We start from the raw sequence: 22,729 nt of genomic DNA, 5'->3' as shown, positions 1-22,729 counted from the left end.
TCGAGACAGGCGGTGTGAAACTTCGCCAAAGGCCAAATCTGCAGGGAGGCGAAGCGCGTCCTACGAGGGGTGAAACTACAAGACAGAAAAGTAAGACTCAAGTGGTTTCCGGCGCACGCGGGCGAAGCGTCAGAACGCAATGAGAACCACAATGAGACGGCACACGCAGCGGCGCGAGCGCTAACCTACCGGGCCCCGGTGACAGACCGTGTGATGCGGTTCGGAACCAAGGACCGCATGACGGACTACAACGAAATTACGAAGGCCTACCGCCTGGCTCGCAGGACTCTCCCTCCCCCGCACACGAGGCTGAGTCTTGTGGAGGCGGTACTGCCGAGACAGCTCCAGACCGGATGGCTACCGAGCTCGGGAATGATGCATCTCATGTACCACGAGACATATCCGACCGATAAGTACATAGTCTGCCGCAGGGAGACGGCAGATTACACGCACACCCTGTGGGAAGAAGAAGCAAAATCGAGAACGATCCCACCGGGGCTCGAGGCAGCCGCGTAGAGCTACGACTGAGATGAACTGCTCTGGGCCGTCCAACAGGTCTTCGGGGCGCTCGAAAGGCAGGGACCCAGCGAGCCGGCAACGGCGAGCGAAGACCCGTGCCGAGTAACGGCGACTTCGTAGGTGACGCAGGCCCTCGTCGGGGCGCGCGAGCGCCCCACTGCAGGCACAAATAAAGTTGGCTCCAATCCAATCCAATACAATACCATCTCAGCCCGGTGCTGCTTTATAGAGCAGCTGTCAATCGCCAGCGAATCACAGAGCATCAGCCAATCATAATTATTCAGGCACATGTATACTTTTCTATAGTAGAATCAGGCACTATGCTAGGCACAGTAAGTATTGCGCTGTTTCATGTACTATTGTTTAGAGTAAACAGTCGTAGCTGCATGGAGATAAAATTACTACCGCCAAAAGCACACCATTTAATGTGGAGGAGGTTTGCCTCAGCCATAATGTGAAAAGACACAGCGACAATTTCCTCTTTTCTCTTTCGTTCCTTTCACATCTTACTGCTAGTTTCGCTTAATATATTTCAACTTGGTGCTAATTTATGGATAAACTGGGGCACTGAAAAACGTGACGTCAACCTATAAGAGAGCAGCTTGAGGCGCTACTGCACACTTATGGCGCTGTATTATTACCTGCAGTTGTGTCAACGATTAGTCCATCTCTTCATAAGGCAAATTTTTTATCACCTGTAATTCTTTCAAAACAGTGACCATCCGCCTTTGCGTTAAATATTACGCTGCCGATTAGTTCGTTAGCTTCCTGACGTAGTAGGGTCACCAGATGTCAAAGATGTCCCAAAGGCTTCTTGGGCCTTTGTCAAGGAGGTCGTTCAGTGATTTGTTTTCTTGAAAATCTGATTCAGCATGGAGTACATTTTCATTGCGAGTCGAAATGCTATTTCTGCTGTACTAGTAGACAAAATTTTCCTGGATACCTATGCATCACGCACTTTATTCAGGTCAGCCTTCTCAGGTTCTACTTTCGTGGTTCCATATGATGGTGCACACTTCCTGGAGTTAAAACATTATTCTTTAAATTGCATTCGGAAACACTTCGTGTTAAAACGTGGCTACACTCGAGGGGCTGCATTGTGTCCTGGTACGCGTACTGTCGACTCTATCCATTTGCCGAGACCATAGACTACTGTTTCATAGACTGCATATATGTTATATACTTTGGAAGCATTCTCCAACGGATATTTAGAAAGGATATTGATATCATGCCATATTTAATTACACTTCCACCGTTTCAAAATACTGTCGGTATTTTCTATGAAACCTTCACAGTACATGTTTTATAGAGCCTCTGGAGATCTAAACCGTGTGATCGTCATGTGGAAAGCCCGCTGTCTACAATTCCCTTCCATCGTAAAAGTGCAGCTCATGTATGAAATAGATGAGCTGTTCTAAAACCTCCGCGCGGCTGGATGCACATGGTCGACGTATATGTGTGTGTTGTCCGAGTTCTGAGGCTAGCAATGCTCGCTCTGTAATAAATGTTTAGTTTTGTTTTCCATATAGTAAAGAAACGAATTGTCGCTGGAGTGGTCATCAGTTAACAATGCCGACTCGGAATCTGAAGCTACAGGGTTCGAACACAGTTGCGCAGGTTCTTTTTTTTGCGCTTTGCTATATTTCTATATTAAGGTCTCGAGAAACACTTCACGAATAGCTTGGCAGACGTCCTCAATATAAAGGTACTAGTCAAATAATAAATGTCGCTGTAAAAATAAATCCTAGTATGAGTTTAAGAAAGAAAAGTAAAAATTAGGGAAAAGGGTGAAATTACAAAAATTCCCCTTTGAAGTGGGTGTATTAATTTGCCAAGCACTCTTCGTTATGGGCGTAAAGGAGTGACTTATAGAGAAAGGAAAACACGCTTAAAGGCCCAACCACACGCAGCACGGGATACGCGGATACGCGCAGCATGGGATACGCAGCCCGGATACGCGCGCACGTGCGCGCTTCGCTGCGCGTAGCACAGGGCTGACAGACCAGCGGCCCAGCGAGGGCGGGAACGGTCGTCTTTGGCTATGAGAAAATTTTATCTTTATTTCATTATGGCTAGCCATATTTATTTAATTTATCGATCTTAGAGCTAGTACATTGTTGTTAAGTTGAGAAATGCATGCTGTTCGTATCTATAGATCTTTATGGCAAGAAAAGCTACATCAATTATCAACATCAAGCGCGATAGCGTCTGCTTGCCCACAACTGCAGCTGACATCTGCGCGCGACCACGCACGACGTTGCTGCCGAGCTCTTGCGTAGCCCCTTGCTTCGCCGGCATCAGCGTTCTCTCCCCGCAATGTACCACATGAGAAAGAAGCTTTGGCGCTGCTGCTCTTGAAAGGCGGCGGGAGCGCAGAAAGCGTCTGCGGCCTCTGCGGTGACGTTGGTGGGTCCGGCCAGTATTTCAACTGCGTAAAGAAGAAGGACTTTACGGCTGTGAGTAACTTGTTTCCTTTCGATTATCTACAGCGGTAGAACTAGGAGCCAGTGTTTAGACACGGGGACTTATCTTCGTTAGGACAGCAATTACTTATCAGCGTTTTTGAGTGCGCGCATAAGTGAAAGGGTTAAAGCAGTAATGCGGGGATCGTACTCGCAGGGCGCGAACGCCCAATTCGCAGAACAGCATAGCGTCGTCGGTGCAAGGTTCGTCCAGGGGCGCGATCGGAGATATTTTGTTCGATACGCGTTCTGTTCAGTTGCTGCAACGTCACAAAGTTGCAGTATGCAAAATTTGTGACAGCGGGGCGGAGAGAGCAGCCAATCAGGAAGCGGTCACCTCCCCGGAAGTTTACCTCCGTCGTTTGTCGTCTGCTTGCAAACAGTATACTACAAAGCCAAATGTTTATCGTCTTCCAAATGAATGAAATCTTTGTTTAAAAAAAATGTATTTTTTCTTCTCAAGCCCAAACACGTTTAGGAAAAAGAAAAAAAAACGACGGGAAGAGTGGCGCACTTTTCAAGAGGCAGCCACAACATCCCAGTGGCTCGCTGGCACCGATGATGTTGTCGATTTCTCTGTACAACCTACGAATTATTTGTTTCGAGAAACAAAAACGACGCCGGAATTCACTTTCTGCCATTTCTTCAAACGCGTTTCGCAGCCCCACCCACTCTCCTCCTTCCTCTAGAAACGCCAGCGAAACAACCGAAGTTTCCAACGGAAGCGCCATTTTCTAGAATTAAACTATGGATCGGATTCAAACGTGCCATTCGTGCCATTCCGCAGCCGAAAAGGCCGCCTGTTGGATCCAATCCAATCCACCAGACGCGCCATGCGAAGCCGTATGATCGCTCCAAACTTCTCAACTCCCGTCGCGTTCGGACGAAATGCTCGGTGGGCGGATGATTGACAGGAGCGTGTCGTCATTTTGACGTCACCAAAAACGGGGCGGCGCCCCGCGGCAGGCGACGTCGGCGCGGAGTAGGCCAATCGCGCGCGCCGGTAACCGAACGAACGCGCCGAACAACTATCTCCGATCGCACCCCAGGTTGACAGCACCGATCGAAAAGATAACGTGACGTATGCAAACAGAGGGAACGACAAGAGCAGGGTGTAGTTCGGAAAGCGCGAAAGCATAGGCGAAGATCGGGCTGATTAGCCGCCGGAAGCATACAGTAGTATATTGGATACGTGGTGACGACACCTCACGATGTTTCAACAGCCGTCTGTCTAACCAGTGTATGCCGTACGATATACGGTCATTAACTGTTCAGCTTCAGAGGGGAAGAAGCGCTTGATTCTATTTAACAGACAGTCTGTAATACTAATTTGGAGCTCCCTTCATTATTAATAGTAGACCATACTGTTTACACAGAGCTTGTGTAGCACCCTCTTTTCTTGCACAAAATTTGTAAGGATTAAGTTTTGTAATACACTTTCTGCTATTCAATATTTTATTTGATATCCAGATTACGTTTTCTTCATTTGATTCGATTCTAAATCTACTTTTCGGTATCAGCACACCCCTACAAAAAGCTAAGGACTGCTAGTTATATTTGTGCCATTAGTATAGTACATAAAATCCAGAACACCTTTTTACACGTGTTGGTTGTCTTATATGAGGCTTGTGGACGAGTTACGATTTCCTATATTTTCTGTGTCTCAGAAGTGTGACTGTATAATATAAAGTGTAATGTAATTAAATTGTGACCTGGGGGGCAGGTTAAAATTCTGTGCGACTAATTTCGGAAGTTTCTTGGCAGTGGCCGCACGATGTTAATATACCGTTGACTGGCTCTCCTGTTTTGCCGAACCACTGTTTGTATTCAAGCACATAAACAAAGCAGAGGGTAAAAGTAATGATGGCTAGTGGCTATGCAGTTATGCAGTTAATTATTTTATTATTATAGTGGATATTGAAATAATTGGTTTGTTGATTGACTGTATGATTATTTTTGTTTATTGATTGCACGATTTACTGATTGATAATTTGATTGAAGATGCTTAACGCTCCAAAGCTATCCTGGGGTTTTTGAAGACGTCGTTTCATATGGCCGCAGAATAATTTTCGCGAGCTGTAATTTCCAAGCACCCACCTACGTACACGAACGATTAGTGAATTTCGCAACCTCACGTTCATCATAACAGTACCAGAATCACTGGGCAATCTTGTCATGTTCCCGTAAGCCAATAGGCAGCCACAACAACAACAACAACAAAGAAAAGAACCGACACTTGCATCTTCGAAAATTAGGTGGTATGGCCGGTTCTTGCCCTGGAAAACGCAGTGCCGTTGAGGCAAAACAAAAGAAAAGCACAGTAATGTTTCTTTCCCACAGGCTTGAAACCCAGCGTGAGGTTATGGATCCTGGAGCCACCGCTTCATCTTGTGCATCTGCGATACGCGAAACTAATGGTCAGTCGCCTCGTTATTATTAGCAAGGCGCCGATGTCACAAAGTTTCTTCTAGTTTAGATGCCAGGCCTCTTTTGGGGCCCTGTCAGAACCAGACCTACCTCGCGGCGTGGTCATGGTCGACGCAGCCTGCCACTGTCAGATGGTGAATTTGATGGACGAAAATGCCCCAAGTGCCATTGAGTTGGTGGCCATGAATAGCTTGTGCTGTATTTGTAAAGTGTGCGTCTAGCTGCGTGTTGGCGTTTTCTTTTTCTGCATTTTTTTTAAAGAAAGGGGTTCCCACCTTTCTTTTTCATTGAAGGAGAAGTGTTTGCGAAAGCGTTCTATAATTACGGATTTGCCAACTCTGCTGCGCCATTAAAAAAGTCACACATATCAGCCGCATGTTCTGTTCTTTTTATACATTGAATGTTTCAACTAGCTACAGCTTAAACTGCCTCAGCAATTTTTTTTCATTCTCTTATATCGTTCCTAAATTGATTCACTGAGTCAGATATGTAAAGAGATTGGTGTCGTCCGCCATTTTAATCTCCCCCCTAGTATATTCTTCTTCTCCTGATCACTATTCATCGTCTTCCATGACTCTTCTGGAGCAGACAGCTTCACTCCGCCGGAATCAGTTGTTCAGACCTGGTGCAACATATGAACGCATTACTGATGCAGATGTACTCCGTTTGCCCGGAGTCTCACAAGTAACAGATGGTCTTTAGCATACCACGCTGGGAGGTAGCAATGATTACTTGAAAGGGCCCATAAAACTTGTCACTGGAAGTGCCACTGCCTTTCCGTACCAGAACCCGGTCGCAGTATTGTACGTCCGCTGTGTCGTTGCTGCGCCTTCTGTAAAAATTTCTCTTCGTTCGTTCTTTATATGCCTCTTGTTGTTTCGCCCTTTTCTTGCTGTCAGAAAGCTTGAGGTTACTGAGAAGGCCCAGTTCGCGATCCGCTGGAAGCATGCGCACGGTCCCTGAAGCAGAGAAAAGAGGGCTACATCAAAGATTACTCGTGCAAGAACGGTTGGGATGTCTCACGGCAGCTTCGTGGCAGCACTTCTAAGCACCTGCAAAGTTCGTATACATTTTTATGTGCTCTTTTGTGTCTCGTACAGCATGTTCGGCGAGGCTGCTAGCAGCTGTGTGATATGGTGGACGAAACTTGATTGTCATTCCTTTATTTCCTGCCCACTTTGCAAACTTTTTGCTCCGTAATATAGGTCCATTATCGCAGACCAAGGTCTTTGTGTCTCGAAAACACCCAGCCTTTAGAAGAGCGATCATATTGGTGGCGGCTTCTTTTCTTTCCCTGGCCGTAACCGTTCTTGTACGTTGATCAATAGCCTGCAAGAAGCGCGCCTACATTAAGGTGTGCCTGAGATTTTCAGACTTCCCGCTGCAGTAGCGACGAAGTAAAGGTGTCGTGTGCAGCCCTTCCAATATGAATGAAAGAAAATTTCCCATGGAAATAACCTGGGAAACAGTAAAGTTGCACCCCCTTTATTAAAGATGAGGAAAAGCAACAAAGATAAGGTATCCTCGTGGGTAGGCATTGAGCCACATCGCGCAATACAAGTTTTTGCTTGCGTTTTCGGCATGTTTTCAAATATTACATTTGTATCGTACATGTCTGCATGTCATATGTTTGCTTATTCGCTTAAATGGTTCTTCCGTCAAGCGGAAACGAGCCAACAATTATAGATCAAGAATATTGCCGCCAGCATTGCGAGAACACAAGACGACCGCCACATCCCAACTGCGTTTAAAAGAGCCGCCACACCGCAAGCGTCAAGAAAAGCACCGCAAGGCAACGCTGGGCCGGTGCTGACAGACCGGCGGCTCGTGCGCGAGAATCGGACTGGCACGCGACAGGAGGCGACAAAGAAGAGAACGACGTTAGAAGAAGCGAAGCTCAAGGGACGTTTTTGTTGACGGGCACAGGTTCGCCCAGAATAAACTAGTTTTCATAGAAACGGCCGTCGTAACTGTTGGTTACATATCTGGTGGAGGTGCGGGGTATGACTTCAAGCCCCACACGCGCCAGGGAAGGTAGCCCGGATCCCCGAAGTTTGGAGCCAACGGAATTAACGCCGGTCCACCAACGCACGAGCCGCCGCATACGAGGTGAGGCCCCCGAGTTTGGTCCTCTCGCCGATTCACCAAGGGCAGCGGCAGCAGTCAGCCTAGGTACCAGTGCAATGGCTACTCAAGTGATGCCTCCTCACGTCGTCGTTGATTCACCCCGGACGCCAGAATCCTTTCACGGAGACACATTCGAGGATGCCGAGGACTGGCTCGAAAACTTCGAGCGTGTCGCCAGATGCAACGGTTGGGACGAAACAAGGAAACTCCGGTATGTGTACTTCGCCCTGGAGGAATCTGCGCGCACGTGGTTTCAAAACCATGAAGCGTCGTTATCATCGTGGAACGACTTCCGGCGAGAGCTGCTTGCTACGTACCCTAGCACGGACCGCAGAGAGAGGGCAGAAGCCGCTCTTCAGGCGAGGAACCAGCGAAACAACGAAAGTGTGACTATGTACATTGAGGATATGAACCACCTCTTCCGCCGAGCTGATCCCAACATGGCTGAGGACAAGAAATTGCGGCACCTAATGCGCGGTGTGAAACAGGAGCTTTTTGCCGGCCTGGTTCGTAATCCGCCCCGCACTGTAGACGAATTTCGATCAGAGGCGACGACGATGGAGAAGACGCTGCAGCAGCGTGCGAGGCAGTACAACAGAGATGTAAGCCTCGCATCATTTGACGTTGGGTCAGGAGCCCTCTCCAACAACATGGACATCCTACGCGAAATGGTGAGGTCCGTCGTAAGGGAAGAGCTGCAGAAACTGCAGCTGGCTCAAAGCCCTCCTCCATTGTCCTCACTTGCCGATGTCATCCGCGAAGAAGTCCGGCAAGTAATTTGTGAGCCAGAGCCTCAGGTACGGCCCCGCGCACAGCCAGAGCGTCAGCCGCGCATATCGTACGCCCAAGCTTTACGCCAGGACTTAGGACGCGCCGACTTTGGACGAACGGCCACAATACCACAGGTACTTCCGCGCAATGTGCCGCCCATGACAGAAGGAAGGCCGCGTAAAAGCGATGTATGGCGCACTGCAGACCGGCGTCCCCTTTGCTACCACTGTGGAGAGGCTGGTCACCTATACCGGGAATGCCAGTATCGCCGAGTGGGACTGCGTGGTTTCTCTGTGAATGCACCTTGCCCCCGAAACGGTGAGCGCCCTGATGAAATCGAAGCATTTTTGTCCACGCGCCAAGCTGTTCGAAACCCCCCGCAACATGAACCTCGATCGGCAGCGCCTATGCGTTATAGGTCGCCCAGTCCGCGCCCCGCTTCAATTTCACCGAGGCGACGCTCCCAAAGTCCGCGACGGGAAAACTAGAGCCAGCGACCTGTGGAGGCAAGGCCGCTGACGCCCGGAACACCGAATGCCCTCCATCGCCAATCCGACAAGACGACGGCAGTGACGAACCGACGAACCAGTGCAGTGATGACGCCGTTACTTCTGAGTTGCGCGTCATCATCGACGACTTCGAAGTGACTGCGTTGATAGACACTGGTGCGGACTATTCAGTTATTAGCAGTGTACTCGCCAGAAAATTGAAAAAGGTATTGACCCATTGGACCGGACCCCCAATACGTACAGCGGGGGGACACTTAGTCGACCCCGTTGGAATGTGCACAGCAAGAATCGGCATTAGAGGCTTTACATACGTCAGCAGCTTTATTGTTCTCCCTGAGTGTTCCCGTGAGCTTATACTGGGCATGGACTTTTTGCAAACGAATGGCGCAATTATCGACTTACAAGAATCACGCGTGTTGTTTTCCACAGAAAATGCTGTTACAATTTCTGATACAGAACAGCCACATATTTCCTCTCTCCGTATTGTGAATGAACACGTGACGGTGCCGGCACGGTGCAGTGTGACTGTCGTTGTAAGGAGCGACGTATTCCGTGACTATGAGGGACTTGCAGACGGAAATATCGGGCTGCTACTGGAGAAGCAAATATGCGTGGCAAGAGGCCTAGTTCACCTGCGTAACGGATGCGCGGACGTCCTCTTGACTAACTTTGGCAACGAGGCACAACACGTGGCGAAGGGAACAGTCATAGCGTCTCTTCATGACTATGTACAACTCGCGGATTTGTCAACCCTCCATGCAACATCACCAGCTTCTGTCACTTTAGACAATGTCCTTACCTCCATCGACATTGACCGAGAGCTGTCATCACCACAAAGAGATAAGATTGTGAGCTTGGTCACAGAGTTTGCGGAATGCTTTTCGACTTCATCGAAAGTCCGTCGTACTCCCGTCGCAAAACACCGCATTGTGGTCGAAGAACCTGCAAGACCAGTGCGCCAACACCCGTACCGAGTGGCTCCAAAAGAAAGAGAAGCGATAAGAAGTCAAGTACAGGAAATGCTCAAAGACGATGTGATACAGCCATCCAATAGCCCGTGGGCATCTCCGGTAGTCCTGGTCAAAAAGAAGGATAACACCCTACGATTTTGTGTTGATTACAGGAAACTCAACCTCGTCACGAAGCGAGATGTTTATCCACTCCCACGCATCGACGACACCTTGGACAAACTACGCAATGCTTACTTCTTCTCTTCTCTGGATCTCAAAAGCGGATACTGGCAGATAGAAGTGGACGAGCGAGATCGCGAAAAAACTGCATTTGTGACGCCGGATGGTCTATACGAGTTTAAGGTGCTCCCATTTGGTCTGTGTTCTGCGCCCGCCACCTTCCAGCGGATGATGGACACTGTTCTCTCCGGACTGAAATGGCAGTCGTGTCTCGTCTACCTGGATGATGTGGTGGTCTTCTCCACTACATTCGAGCAGCACATGCAGCGACTGAGAGCAGTTCTGGATGCTATTCGCACGGCGGGATTGACCATAAAACCCGAAAAATGCCACTTCGGCTTTCGCGAGCTCCGCTTTCTCGGACACATTGTCAGTGCTGAAGGCGTCCGCCCCGATCCTGAGAAGATCACTGCAGTAGAAATGTTTCCGAAGCCAAGAGATAAAAAAGCTATTAGACGTTTCCTGGGACTGTGTGCCTACTACAGGCGTTTCGTCGAAAATTTTTCTAAGATTGCCGAACCCCTCACGCGACTGACAATGAAGATGTCCCTTTTGTGTGGGAGAAGGAACAAGAAGACGCCTTCTCTGAGCTACGACGACGTTTGCAGAGTCCTCCTATACTTGCCCATTTTGATGAAAATGCCGAAACGGACATCCACACCGACGCGAGTAACGTTGGTCTCGGTGCCATACTTATTCAGTGGCAGAATGGAGATGAAAAAGTTATTGCCTATGCGAGCCGTACCTTATCAAAAGCCGAGACAAATTACTCAGCTACAGAAAAGGAATGCCTGGCGGTTATATGGGCCATCAGTAAGTTCCGGCCATACTTATATGGCAGACCGTTTCGAGCCATCAGCGATCATCATTCATTGTGCTGGCTGGCGAACCTCAAGGACCCTTCTGGAAGACTCGCTAGATGGAGTTTGCGTCTGCAGGAGTATGACATCACGGTCGTTTACAAGTCCGGTCTCAAACACAATGATGCTGATTGCTTATCACGTGCACCAATCGAATCTACGTCACCTGAATACGAGCAAGATTTCCCATTTCTTGGGGCTGTAAATATGACGGAAATGGCTCATCACCAGCGTACAGATCCGGAATTACTCCTGCTCATCGAGTACCTGGAGGGTCGACAAGTCAAAGTGCCTCGAGTTTTCGTCCGCGGATTGTGTTCGTATGTCATCCGGAACAACGTCCTCTACAAACGAAACTTCGAGCACACTGGTGAGACGTTTCTACTTCTCGTACCATCATCGCTGCGAGCTGAGATCTTAGAAGCTTGCCATGATGATCCTGCAGCTGGCCACTTGGGCGTTAGTAGGACTCTGGCGAGAATCCGCCAGAAATATTACTGGCCGAAGTTGATGAATTCAGTGCAGCACTATGTCAAATCATGCCGAGATTGGCAAAGACGAAAAACACCGCCACTCAAACCAGCAGGTTTTCTACAACCGATACAGCCGCCAGCAACACCCTTTGAACAAATAGGAGTGGATTTACTTGGACCATTTCCCGTATCAACGTCAGGAAAGCGGTGGATTGTGGTGGCAACCGATTATCTGACTCGGTATGCTGAGACATCTTCTCTTACAAAAGGAACCGCCATTGAAGTGGCTCAGTTTTTTGTCACACACATAGTGTTACGACATGGCGCACCTAAAGTACTCATAACAGACAAAGGAACAGCTTTTGTTGCCCGTTTGATGCAGTCTGTTATGAAACTAACACATACTGCTCATAGAAAAACCACAGCGTACCATCCGCAAACAAACGGCCTGACTGAACGGCTCAATAGAACGCTCGCTGACATGATCTCAATGTACGTGGACATCGAGCATCGGACATGGGACAGTATTCTACCATATGCTACCTTTGCGTATAATACTGCAGTACAAGAGACGACACATTTCACGCCATTTGAACTTGTTTACGGTCGGACAGTAACAACGACACTAGACGCGATGTTACCTGTAAACAACAGCAGTGAAGACGACCCTAACGCTAGTGAGTACGTAGAAAGGGCAGAAGAAGCACGGCAGTTGGCAAGGCACCGTATCATACAACAGCAAAACGTCGACGCAAACCGGTACAACCTCGGGCGAAGAGAGGTACAGTACAACCCCGGAGACAAAGTGTGGGTATGGACGCCAATACGTACGCCCGGTCTTTCGGAGAAGCTACTGCGCCGTTACTTTGGCCCCTACAGAGTACTTCGCCGGCTCAGTCCCTTAAACTACGAGGTAACTCCTGAAGGCCAAGTCTGCTCCACACGACGCAGGACTCGCCCAGAGGTCGTACACGTAGTACGAATGAAGCCTTACCATGAAAGGCATTGACAACCGGAATTTGCACGTACGATCAAGCCTAGCACCAGCCATCCCCTGACCACTGTCCTTTTAAAGCAGTTGGCTTCTCTATAGGCCTTTTCTACGCATCGGGACGATGCTTCTTCGGAGGGGGCTAATGCCGCCAGCATTGCGAGAACACAAGACGACCGCCACATCCCAACTGCGTTTAAAAGAGCCGCCACACCGCAAGCGTCAAGAAAAGCACCGCAAGGCAACGCTGGGCCGGTGCTGACAGACCGGCGGCTCGTGCGCGAGAATCGGACTGGCACGCGACAGGAGGCGACAAAGAAGAGAACGACGTTAGAAGAAGCGAAGCTCAAGGGACGTTTTTGTTGACGGGCACAGGTTCGCCCAGAATAAACTAGTTTTCATAGAAACGGCCGTCGTAACTGTTGGTTACAATATAAAGAAACGTGTCTGATGCATGATGACGATTATGTCATGCAGCAATTATTAGAGATTACGCAGTGCTTACTTATCCTCCAAAGTCGTGCTAATGCCAGACCTGGACCGCGATTTGTGAACTTTATTATTCCGTAGTTCTGAGCCCGAGCAAGATGGTGCGCAATACTTTTTTTAATACACAGTAACACACTTGCATAGATTTGGAAGATTCGAGTTAGAACCCTGGACGCAAAGTCTTATTTTAACGATCGAATTTAACGACCGCTGTAATACGCAAACCATACGCATATCTTTTTCTTGCTGTGCGGAACTTTTTTACGATGCCGCAATCGTTAACGTCGGGAGCGCGATCGACGTGCCGCGATTGCTACACAGACATCAAATAAGCAGATTGCGCAATATTACGGTTTCTGCATACTTCGTGGCCACGCGCGTATCGCATTCTCGTTTCTCGAAATGTTATTGCGTTGGCTTGACTTTTTTCTACAAAAAAAATATAGAGCTGTGAGAAGGTTGTTGAACTTCAGCTCTACCTACGACACCTCCGTTTCTACGGAGGTGTCTACGACGTCTGAGTTTTCTTAGCCTGCAATACTCTCTATTATGCGGTGGAGTATATCTGCCATCAGAGTAAGTCGAAGGAATTTTTTTTTGCTGCCTGCTGACTGATTTGAATTTTCAAATGTGAATTTTGATCAACTGCGTTATCGCCATTTGAATGGAGACTCCGACTGTCTTTAAAGCGCAGTGAATTTCCGTACAGCAACACGCGGCCTTTTTAATATAACGTAGAATGACATCTTGTTTGAAGCTTGGAAGAGCCAACGTTAACGTAGTCACCAGAAGCTCATCAAAAGGATTGTTCGTGCTAATTTGTGTGTGAGCTGCCCAAGGTATTTTTTTTTGTTTTGCTCAAAACGTCATTTGAAATACGTGATTCACACTTTCTGTTTCATGCATCTGCAATTTTTACCTCATCACTTTTGCCCGGAATTCCTAAAGGCCATGTAAGGCAGTATGTTCGGTGCACAGAACGAAAAGCACGTCTGAGCCTCTAACTGGCTGGTCAGCAATTTCGCTGAATTTCAGCGTGCGTCCCCTACAACTGATGTAACAGCAACAAAAAATTGACATGGTGAATGTGTGACTTTCAGAGGCATCTCTATGCACTTACAAGTAAGAGCTTGCTTAAACAAAAGAAAGGAGTTTTTTAGTGGCGAAAATGTGACCCTTCTGGTCGCTAAGACGATAGCAATAAAGCCTGCAGGTTTTATGAAGTAAATATCTGCCGGCGCTTCCTGTCGATCTCTCTCTGAGACCACTGTTGCGCCGGTAACTAAGTAAAGATAAATTTGAAACCATAGCCTAACGTTGAATTTGTCTTGTTTTTGCCGAGGTTTTTATTAGGGCGACACTGCTGTTGACTGGTCTGTTAAGAGGTTGAAGGCATACAGAAACGTTCACCTCGACAAATGCACGTTCTTGGCTACTGTTTGTATGTAACGGATCTTGCTTTGATCTTGTATTCTGTTTTCGTTAGCCTGGTTAACCAACTTATCAAGTAATAAAGTTGCCGCAATACGTTGAATACGAAAGTCACAGAGCGTTGTGGTAAAAAAAATTATTTCTCCAGCATTCAAGTTCTTTCTTGTTGCGTAATAAATTTCTGTCCCATAAAAAAAGCCCGCGAAATAAAAAAAATCCACAGGTCAAGCCCGCTACCGCACCGCGATCGCTGTGCTCTGAAACGAGTCGCGTATGAAAAAAAAAAAAAACTGCGCGTTTAGTCTGGTGTGCTGCCTCTTAAGGTGTTTCAGCGGTGCAATAAATCCTCTCATTGCATGGGGTCAGACTCTTCAAGAATATTCTGGTGAAATATATGACGTAATTTGTCATCGTCGTTCCACAGATAATTCTGTTGGGAAATCAGAAAAAAAAAAGAGGTCCAACGAAGGGATGCTTTACAGCCTGTTAGGGTTAAGCGGGCACGTAGTTCCTCGTTCAATTTTATTTTTGTTTCATTCTCAACCAAGTACTTCGCACCTCTATGTTGTCGTAGGCGCTACAGTGGGAATTAACTCTGCAAAAGATTTTAAATCGAGTCGCCTTTTTCAACTGAAACAATTTCTAAGCAAACCCTGATCAGAACGAATAAAAAAAAAACGATGTGCGGTCTCTTCAAAGAGTGACGCCACATGAAGCAGTTATAAATGACCACAGAACAATCACCAGGACGTTCTGCAGAGCCAGAAATCAAGCTCTAAGAAGCTACGCCATTCATCTGCAAAGCAAAAGCTTGTGTGTCCAATCCCCTGCTGAAGCAGCAGGATTCTGACGAAGCATCAATGCAGAAACGCAGGCGCGCCTAGATTTGGGTGCGCGGAAGCAAAGATTTATCTGGGGTCTTATACTTATCTTCTCTTCGGCGACCGATTGCTTCATCGGAGCTCTGAAAACCTGGCACCAAAACTGCAACAAAATTGCCTTTGGGCGAGCTGTTTCTTCTTTATTTCGATGTAAATAAATAAATAAATAAATAAATAAATAAATAGTAATTAACATTAAATACCAGGCAGATTTTTGCAAGAGTCTCGCCTTTAACCTTGACCGCAGTGTATAAGGAGCACGCCACAAGTGTTGCATTATGAAGTTTGAACTTAATTTAACGTGAAATCGCGTACATTTGCTCTGAGGCGACATAAAGAAGAGCTGCTTACGGGCTTGACTATGTCTACGGCCGCAGATGTCAGCAGGCAACAACAGGGAATGAAATACATCGTGTTGCGAGACAGCAAGAACAGGCTGAGCTACAAGCATCACAGCGAGAATACTCCAAATCAGTAGCACCAAACACGCCTTACTTCGCACATGGTCACAAGCGCTGACGTAGAAATCAATCTAACGATAAGAAATACGTTTCGCGCAGCAAAGCAAGAAAAACAACAAAAAGAAAAGGAAGCTCTGAAGCTGTGTAACACCACTGATGTGACTACTTATGTTTTGAGGTTGAAGTATAATGCAACATTTGACCACTGTGAGTTTGTTTTTAGCCGAGGAACATTCCACTTCTGGCACAAGCGAGTATTGCGTCATTTCGCTAGAAAATAGAAGAAAAGTCACTTTAAAGAAGTTATTTTTGCATATGTCAAGCGTTACCACTTAATTACCATGAATTTATAAATGTCAGGAAGCGGTAGCAGATTCAATTCTTCAAAGACTGGTTTCGTGCGGCTGTCATGGGGACCGCTCACTATCAGGCTGACTGCTTTTTCTGTATTATGTGAAGTTTATTCATATTGAGAAGAGTTGTAGGGCTCCAGATTAGGGGAAGGCATTTATTGTGTTCAAGAAATAGTGCCTTGCAAATAAGATTTAACGCGCAGGTCTCACCGTAGTTTTCACAGCACACCACAAAAACTGCGAGCTAATTTATCTGTTTATGGATTCAATATGTGCGTTCCTTCTCATATGATGTTAGAAGGAAAAGCCGAGGCCCTTAATCATACACCCATCAAGGTGGCTTAGCGGATATGATGTCTCGCTCTTAAACACGAGATCGTGGGATCAGTTACCGGCCTTAGCCACCGCATTTCCGCGCTACCACAACGCAAAAACGCCCGTGTCTTGTGAATCAGGAACACGTTAAAAATCACCTGGTGGTCAAAATTAATCCGGAGTACCCCACTCCGGTGTGCTTCGTAATCAAATCGCGGTTTTGGCGCGTAAAACCCAAGAATTCACTTGAATTCACTTAACCATATACCAGCTGCTTCAATGACCGATCTCCCAAGCATCAGCACAAGTCGCGAGTTTCAACGTTGGTTCTCTCGCCGGAACGAGACAAATATTGTTTCAGAGGCGCTTTATTACAATAGACTTAGGGTGAGTACAGGCTGTTAATTCTTCAAGAACACGACTGGCATCAGCGTGGAGGTCATCAGCGTTTTGACCGGTCAGCAACATGTTAGTACAGCGCACTTTATCCATGTTTATAGCCGCCAACATTTTGTGCATAGTTAACACATAATGAAGCCTTCACGGGCTCTTGATTAGTAGTCTGTTGCTGCCGGCTTACCTGTGCGAGCTTTATCCCTCAAATTAGGGGCACAACGCTCCCTGTGCCCGCACACAGAGTGATCTGCTAGGTGTGTCGATGTTCCATTAATGCGGTCCTAAAATATATGTTCCAGCGGGGCCAAAAGCGCGCGTGAATAACGGAAAGCTCCATTACAGTGAAAGCAACCCACGTTAATGTTAATCTTCCACGTGCGTTCAAACTGCAGTTCTAGTACCATACTCCAATTTGAGGTTCTCATGCAACAGCCTTGTCTTGGTCATTTATTTATTCTTATAGAAGAGCATCGACGTCAAAGGAAACAGCATGTGGAAACAGTCCTGCAATTTGATATATAGTTCTTCGTCTTCCGCATTGTAGTCCGAGGTCTCTAAGTTAGCGTTCTTTAATGCGCCAGTGTAAATTAATGGCACGGCAATTTCGGTTCAACGTTTCTGTTGCCGGAAAGGCTAGCACTGAGGCAATAACAAACAAAAGCGCCTCGAATAATTTATTGCGTTCGATATTCGACGATTACAACTCAGTTTTTAACAAAATGCCAGTTTTGGCAGTGCAGTTTTTGAAACGAAGCGAAATGGTGACGCAACAGCCAAAGTGCATTATATTGACACGTGTACTTGTCTTTATCGGGCGACAAGTTTTGCCGCCGAACAAATGTTATCGCACAGCGCGGGACGCGCCTGCATGTATCCGAAGTTTCCGGAAAGTTATCGTTGCTTCTACCCGCTGTCTGTTGTAGCCGAACGTTGTGTTATCTGATTTCATCGCTTGACACCAATGGTGTAGAACATTTTAGAAGGCATGCGGGTCCCAAAGTTTATTCTGGAACATTCGATGATTCCTGTATAAAAGCCGACGCGCTTGACCCGCTGAGCAGATTTTCGACGATCGCCGACTGTGTTCGCCGCTTTCGTTGTGCTATAAGTGTAGCCTGTTTTGTGGGCACAGGTTCGCCCAATAAAAGCTAGTTTTGTATTCCGCCGTACTGCTTCTTTCTTCGCCGTCACTACCACGTGACATCTGGTGGAGGTGCTAGTGCGTTCATGTACCGAACGCCCCCGCAAAGCCGCGATCCAAGCCCGAAGCCCGAGGACCAAACTAACATCGCCGAAGACCAGCGTGCTAGCCGCAGACTGCAAGGACTGCCCCCAGAGCACGGACTTCTACCTGAGTCGACAAAGAAGATCGTGGTCAAAACAACTCCAATGGCTGCCCCAGCGTCCCCCGTTATCCTACAACAACCTCGGGACCCACCGACCTTCCATGGAGCAGCGACTGAGGACCCAGAATCCTGGCTGGAGACCTACGAACGAATCGCGACTTTTAACAACTGGGACTCCGACGACAAGCTGCGGCATGTGTACTTTGCCTTAGAAGATGCCGCCAGAACGTGGTTTGAGAACCGGGAGTCGACCTTGACGACATGGGACCTCTTCCGTACCGGCTTCCTGCGCACCTTTACGAGCGTCGTGCGCAAGGAAAGGGCCGAAGCCATGCTCGACGCCCGAGTGCAGGCACCTAACGAGAATGTTGCCATCTTCACGGAAGAAATGAAACGTCTGTTCCGCCATGCCGACCCGGATATGCCCGAGGAGAAGAAAGTCCGCCTTCTCATGCGTGGTGTGAAGGAAGAACTTTTCGGCGCAATGATACGAAGCCCACCGAAGACCGTAGAAGAGTTCCTTCGCGAGGCCGCCAGTATCGAGAAGACACTCGAAATGCGGAACCGGCAATTCAACCGGCGTACAAGCTCTACCCACTACGGAGGAATTCAATCACTGGCCGCCGACAACCTTCAGGAGACCATCAGGGCCATTGTGCGCGAAGAACTGCGCAAGGTCCTGTCTTCGTCGCAGCCCCAAGTGGCTTCGATCGCCGACATCGTGAAAGAAGAGGTGCACCGATCACTTGGAGTTCCCGAGCTGCAACCACAATTACTGCAGCCCCAGCCAGAAGCGATGACATACGCCGCCGTCGCACGCCGTCAAGGTCCCCCTCCGCGACCACGCCAGGGCCCTGCAACGACGCAATTCCGTCGTCCGCCGCCGCCGCCGACAGTGCGCCCACCCGTCGCCCAGCGCAGCTACCCGAGAAAGACCGACGTTTGGCGCGCTCCTGACCACCGCCCGCTCTGCTACCATTGCGGGGAAGCCGGCCACGTCTACCGACGATGCCCATACCGGGAGATGGGACTGCGAGGTTTCGCCGTCAACGCGCCGCGTCCACAGCTTGGCGAGCGCCCACGTGACATCGCCGATTACCTCGCCGCTACTCAGTGGAGCCTTCGACGGCCGTCCCGTTCGCCATCACCAGGCCGCTACCTGTCGCCGCAGCGCCGACCATACACTGGCCCAGCCCGGGGCCGGTCAGCGAGCCCATATCCGGAAAACTAAATGCAGCAACCGATGGAGGTGCGGTTGCTGTTCGTCGAACTGACGAAGATCCTCCGCCGCCGACGAAGACGACGACGAAACGATCTCGACGACATGACAACGACACGCCGCCGTCCCGACGAAGTCAGGAAGGCAAGACTACACCGACGAACGACGACTTGACGACGCGACGTTCCAACTTCAGTTCAACACGACGCAGCCGTGATCCGACGCCAAGACCTAACTGCAACGCCAGACAAAGAACCACCGACCTCGACGTGCTTCTCGACGGCCACGCAGTCACTGCCTTAGTCGACACAGGGGCTGATTACTCTGTCATGAGTGGACACATCGCCGCCCAGTTGAAGAAAGTTAAGACTACGTGGGAAGGCCCTCAAATTCGAACCGCTGGAGGACACCTCATCACGCCGTCTGGAGTCTGCACGGCAAGAATTACCATTCATGACCGGACTTACCCTGCCACCTTCGTTATCCTCCAACAGTGTTCTCGAGACGTCATTCTCGGTATGGACTTCCTGAACCAACACGGCGCAGTCATCGACCTGAAGTCGAAGTCAATAACGCTGTCGGAAGATAAAGCGATACCGCCAGAGAGCCCTCGTAGTCACCACGCCTTGAGTGTGCTCGAAGACCAAGTGAGCATCCCGCCCCGCTCCAGCATTGTTATTTCGGTCGGCACCGAAATACCCGCTGACGTAGAAGGTGTTATCGAAGGCGACCAACGTCTCCTGCTAGACCGTGAAATTTGCATCGCAAGAGGGATCGCTCGACTGCATGGAGGGAAAACTGAAGTGTTGCTGACAAACTTCAGCCCGGAGTTCAAACACATCAACAAGGGCACGACGATCGCGTACATCGAGGAAATTCTGGAAACCGGTAATGCGTTTGTCCTCTCGGATTCCGCCGCATCTACCCCGACGACCATGGTTCCCGAACCAGACTACGACATTAATCCAAGTCTCCCAGTGATTAAGCAACAGCAGCTCAGAAGTCTGCTTCGACAATACAAAGACTGCTTTTCGACGTCATCGAGGATTCGACAAACCCCAGTCGCAAAGCATCGCATAATAACCGAAGAGTGCGCTCGACCACTCCACCAGAGCCCTTACCGAGTTTCGACGCGAGAACGCGAAGCTATAAGGCACCAAGTCGACGAAATGCTGCGCGACGACATCATCCAGCCGTCGAAAAAGCCCGTGGGCATCTCCAGTTGTTTTAGTGAAGAAAAAGGACGGAACCCTACGTTTCTGCGTCGATTATCGTCGATTGAACAAAATCACGAAGAAAGACGTATGCCCCCTCCCACGGATAGACGACGCATTGGATCGGCTCTGCAATGCTAAATACTTCTCATCGATGGACCTCAAGTCTGGCTACTGGCAAATAGAAGTCGACGAAAGGGATCGCGAAAAGACCGCCTTCATCACGCCAGACGGCCTCTACGAGTTCAAGGTTATGCCATTCGGACTGTGTTCGGCGCCTGCAACTTTTCCAGCGCGTCATGGACACAGTATTAGCAGGACTGAAGTGGCAGACCTGTCTCGTTTACTTGGATGACGTCGTCGTCTTCGCCGGAAATTTCGACGATCACCTTAGGCGGCTTGCCACAGTACTAGAGGCCATAAAGTCATCAGGGCTCACTCTGAAGCCAGAAAAATGCCGCTTCGCTTACGACGAGCTTCTGTTCCTAGGCCACGTCATCAGTAAATCCGGAGTACACCCCGACCCGCAGAAAACAGCTGCCATCGCAAAGTTCCCGCAGCCCACCGACAAGAAGGCAGTGCGTAGATTCCTTGGCATGTGTGCCTACTACAGGCGCTTTGTCAAGGACTTTTCACGCATCGCCGAGCCGTTGACACGTCTAACTAAATGTGATGTTGAGTTCAAGTGGGAAACGCCGCAGGCCGACGCATTTGAAGAACTCAAACGACGCATGCAGTCGCCGCCGGTACTTGCGCACTTCGACGAGTACGCCGATACAGAAATCTATACTGACGCCAGTAGCCTAGGCCTCGGTGCCGTTCTAGTCCAGAGGAAAACGGAGTCGAACAGGTGATATCTTACGCTAGCCGGTCGCTGTCAAAAGCGGAAGGCAACTATTCTACGACCGAAAAGGAATGCCTCGCCATCGTTTGGGCTACAGCTAAATTTCGCCCTTATCTTTATGGCAGGCCATTCAAAGTCGTCAGTGACCATCATGCTTTGTGTTGGCTAGCGAATTTAAAGGATCCTTCAGGACGGCTGGCACGGTGGAGCCTCAGGCTACAAGAATACGACATCACTGTTACCTACAAGTCCGGACGAAAACACTCCGATGCCGATTGCCTATCGCGCGCCCCCATTGACCCGCCGCCGCAAGATGACGAAGATGACGATGCCTTCCTTGGCATGATTAGCGCGGAAGACTTCGCTGAACAGCAACGGGCAGACCCGGAGCTAAAAGGCCTGGTGGAATATTTGGAAGGGCACACCGACGTTGTCCCCAGGGCATTTAGGCGCGGACTATCTTCCTTCACGCTTCAACACAGTCTCCTCGTGAAGAACTTTTCACCAGTCCGCGCCAACTACCTTCTTGTTGTCCCGTCAGGACTTCGTCCAGAAGTATTGCACGCCCTACATGACGATCCGACCGCTGGACACCTCGGTTTTTCCCGGACACTCTCGAGGATACAACAAAAGTATTATTGGCCGCGCCTGACCGCCGACGTCGCCCATTATGTCAGAACATGCCGAGACTGTCAGCGACGTAAGACACCGCCGACAAGGCCAGCCGGATTACTACAGCCAATCGAGCCTCCTTGCCGACCATTCCAGCAGATCGGGATGGACTTGCTGGGACCCTTTCCGACGTCAACAACCGGAAATAAGTGGATCGTCGTGGCGACAGACTACCTCACCCGCTTCGCTGAAACTAAAGCACTGCCGAAAGGTAGCGCAGCCGAAGTGGCGAAATTTTTTGTCGAAAACATCCTGCTTCGACATGGCGCCCCAGAAGTCCTCATCACCGACAGAGGAACGGCCTTTACAGCGGAGCTCACCCAAGCCATTCTGAAATACAGCCAGACAAGCCACAGGAGGACAACTGCCTACCATCCGCAGACGAATGGTCTCACGGAGCGCCTGAACAAGACCCTCGCCGACATGCTAGCAATGTACGTCGACGTCGAACACAAGACGTGGGACGCCGTCCTGCCGTACGTAACCTTTGCGTACAACACGGCGGTGCAGGAAACAACACAGATCACGCCGTTTAAGCTGGTTTACGGCAGGAACCCGACGACGACGCTTGACGCCATGCTGCCGCACGCAACTGACGAGGAGAATGTTGACGTCGCTAGCTATCTCCAGCGCGCCGAAGAAGCCCGACAGCTCGCCCGCCTACGGACCAAGAACCAACAGAGGACCGAGAGCCGACACTACAACCTCCGACGACGCTTTGTTGAGTACCAGCCCGGCGACCGTGTTTGGGTTTGGACACCGATACGCCGACGAGGACT

At 49.2% G+C, this 22,729-nt stretch overlaps 1 long non-coding RNA gene across 3 annotated transcripts in view; it reads left to right on the top strand.

Annotated features, from left to right (window-relative positions):
- The window catches only part of LOC139061113 (uncharacterized), a 705,274-nt gene that overhangs the window by 410,787 nt on the left and 271,758 nt on the right, over nt 1–22,729 (top strand). The gene's annotated exons all lie outside the window — the stretch shown is intronic.

Source organism: Dermacentor albipictus, chromosome 6 (genome assembly GCF_038994185.2).
Source record: "Dermacentor albipictus isolate Rhodes 1998 colony chromosome 6, USDA_Dalb.pri_finalv2, whole genome shotgun sequence".
NCBI lineage: Eukaryota > Metazoa > Arthropoda > Arachnida > Ixodida > Ixodidae > Dermacentor > Dermacentor albipictus.
Note: the sequence above shows the minus strand (reverse complement) of the source record. Positions and strands in the feature narration are given on the sequence as shown.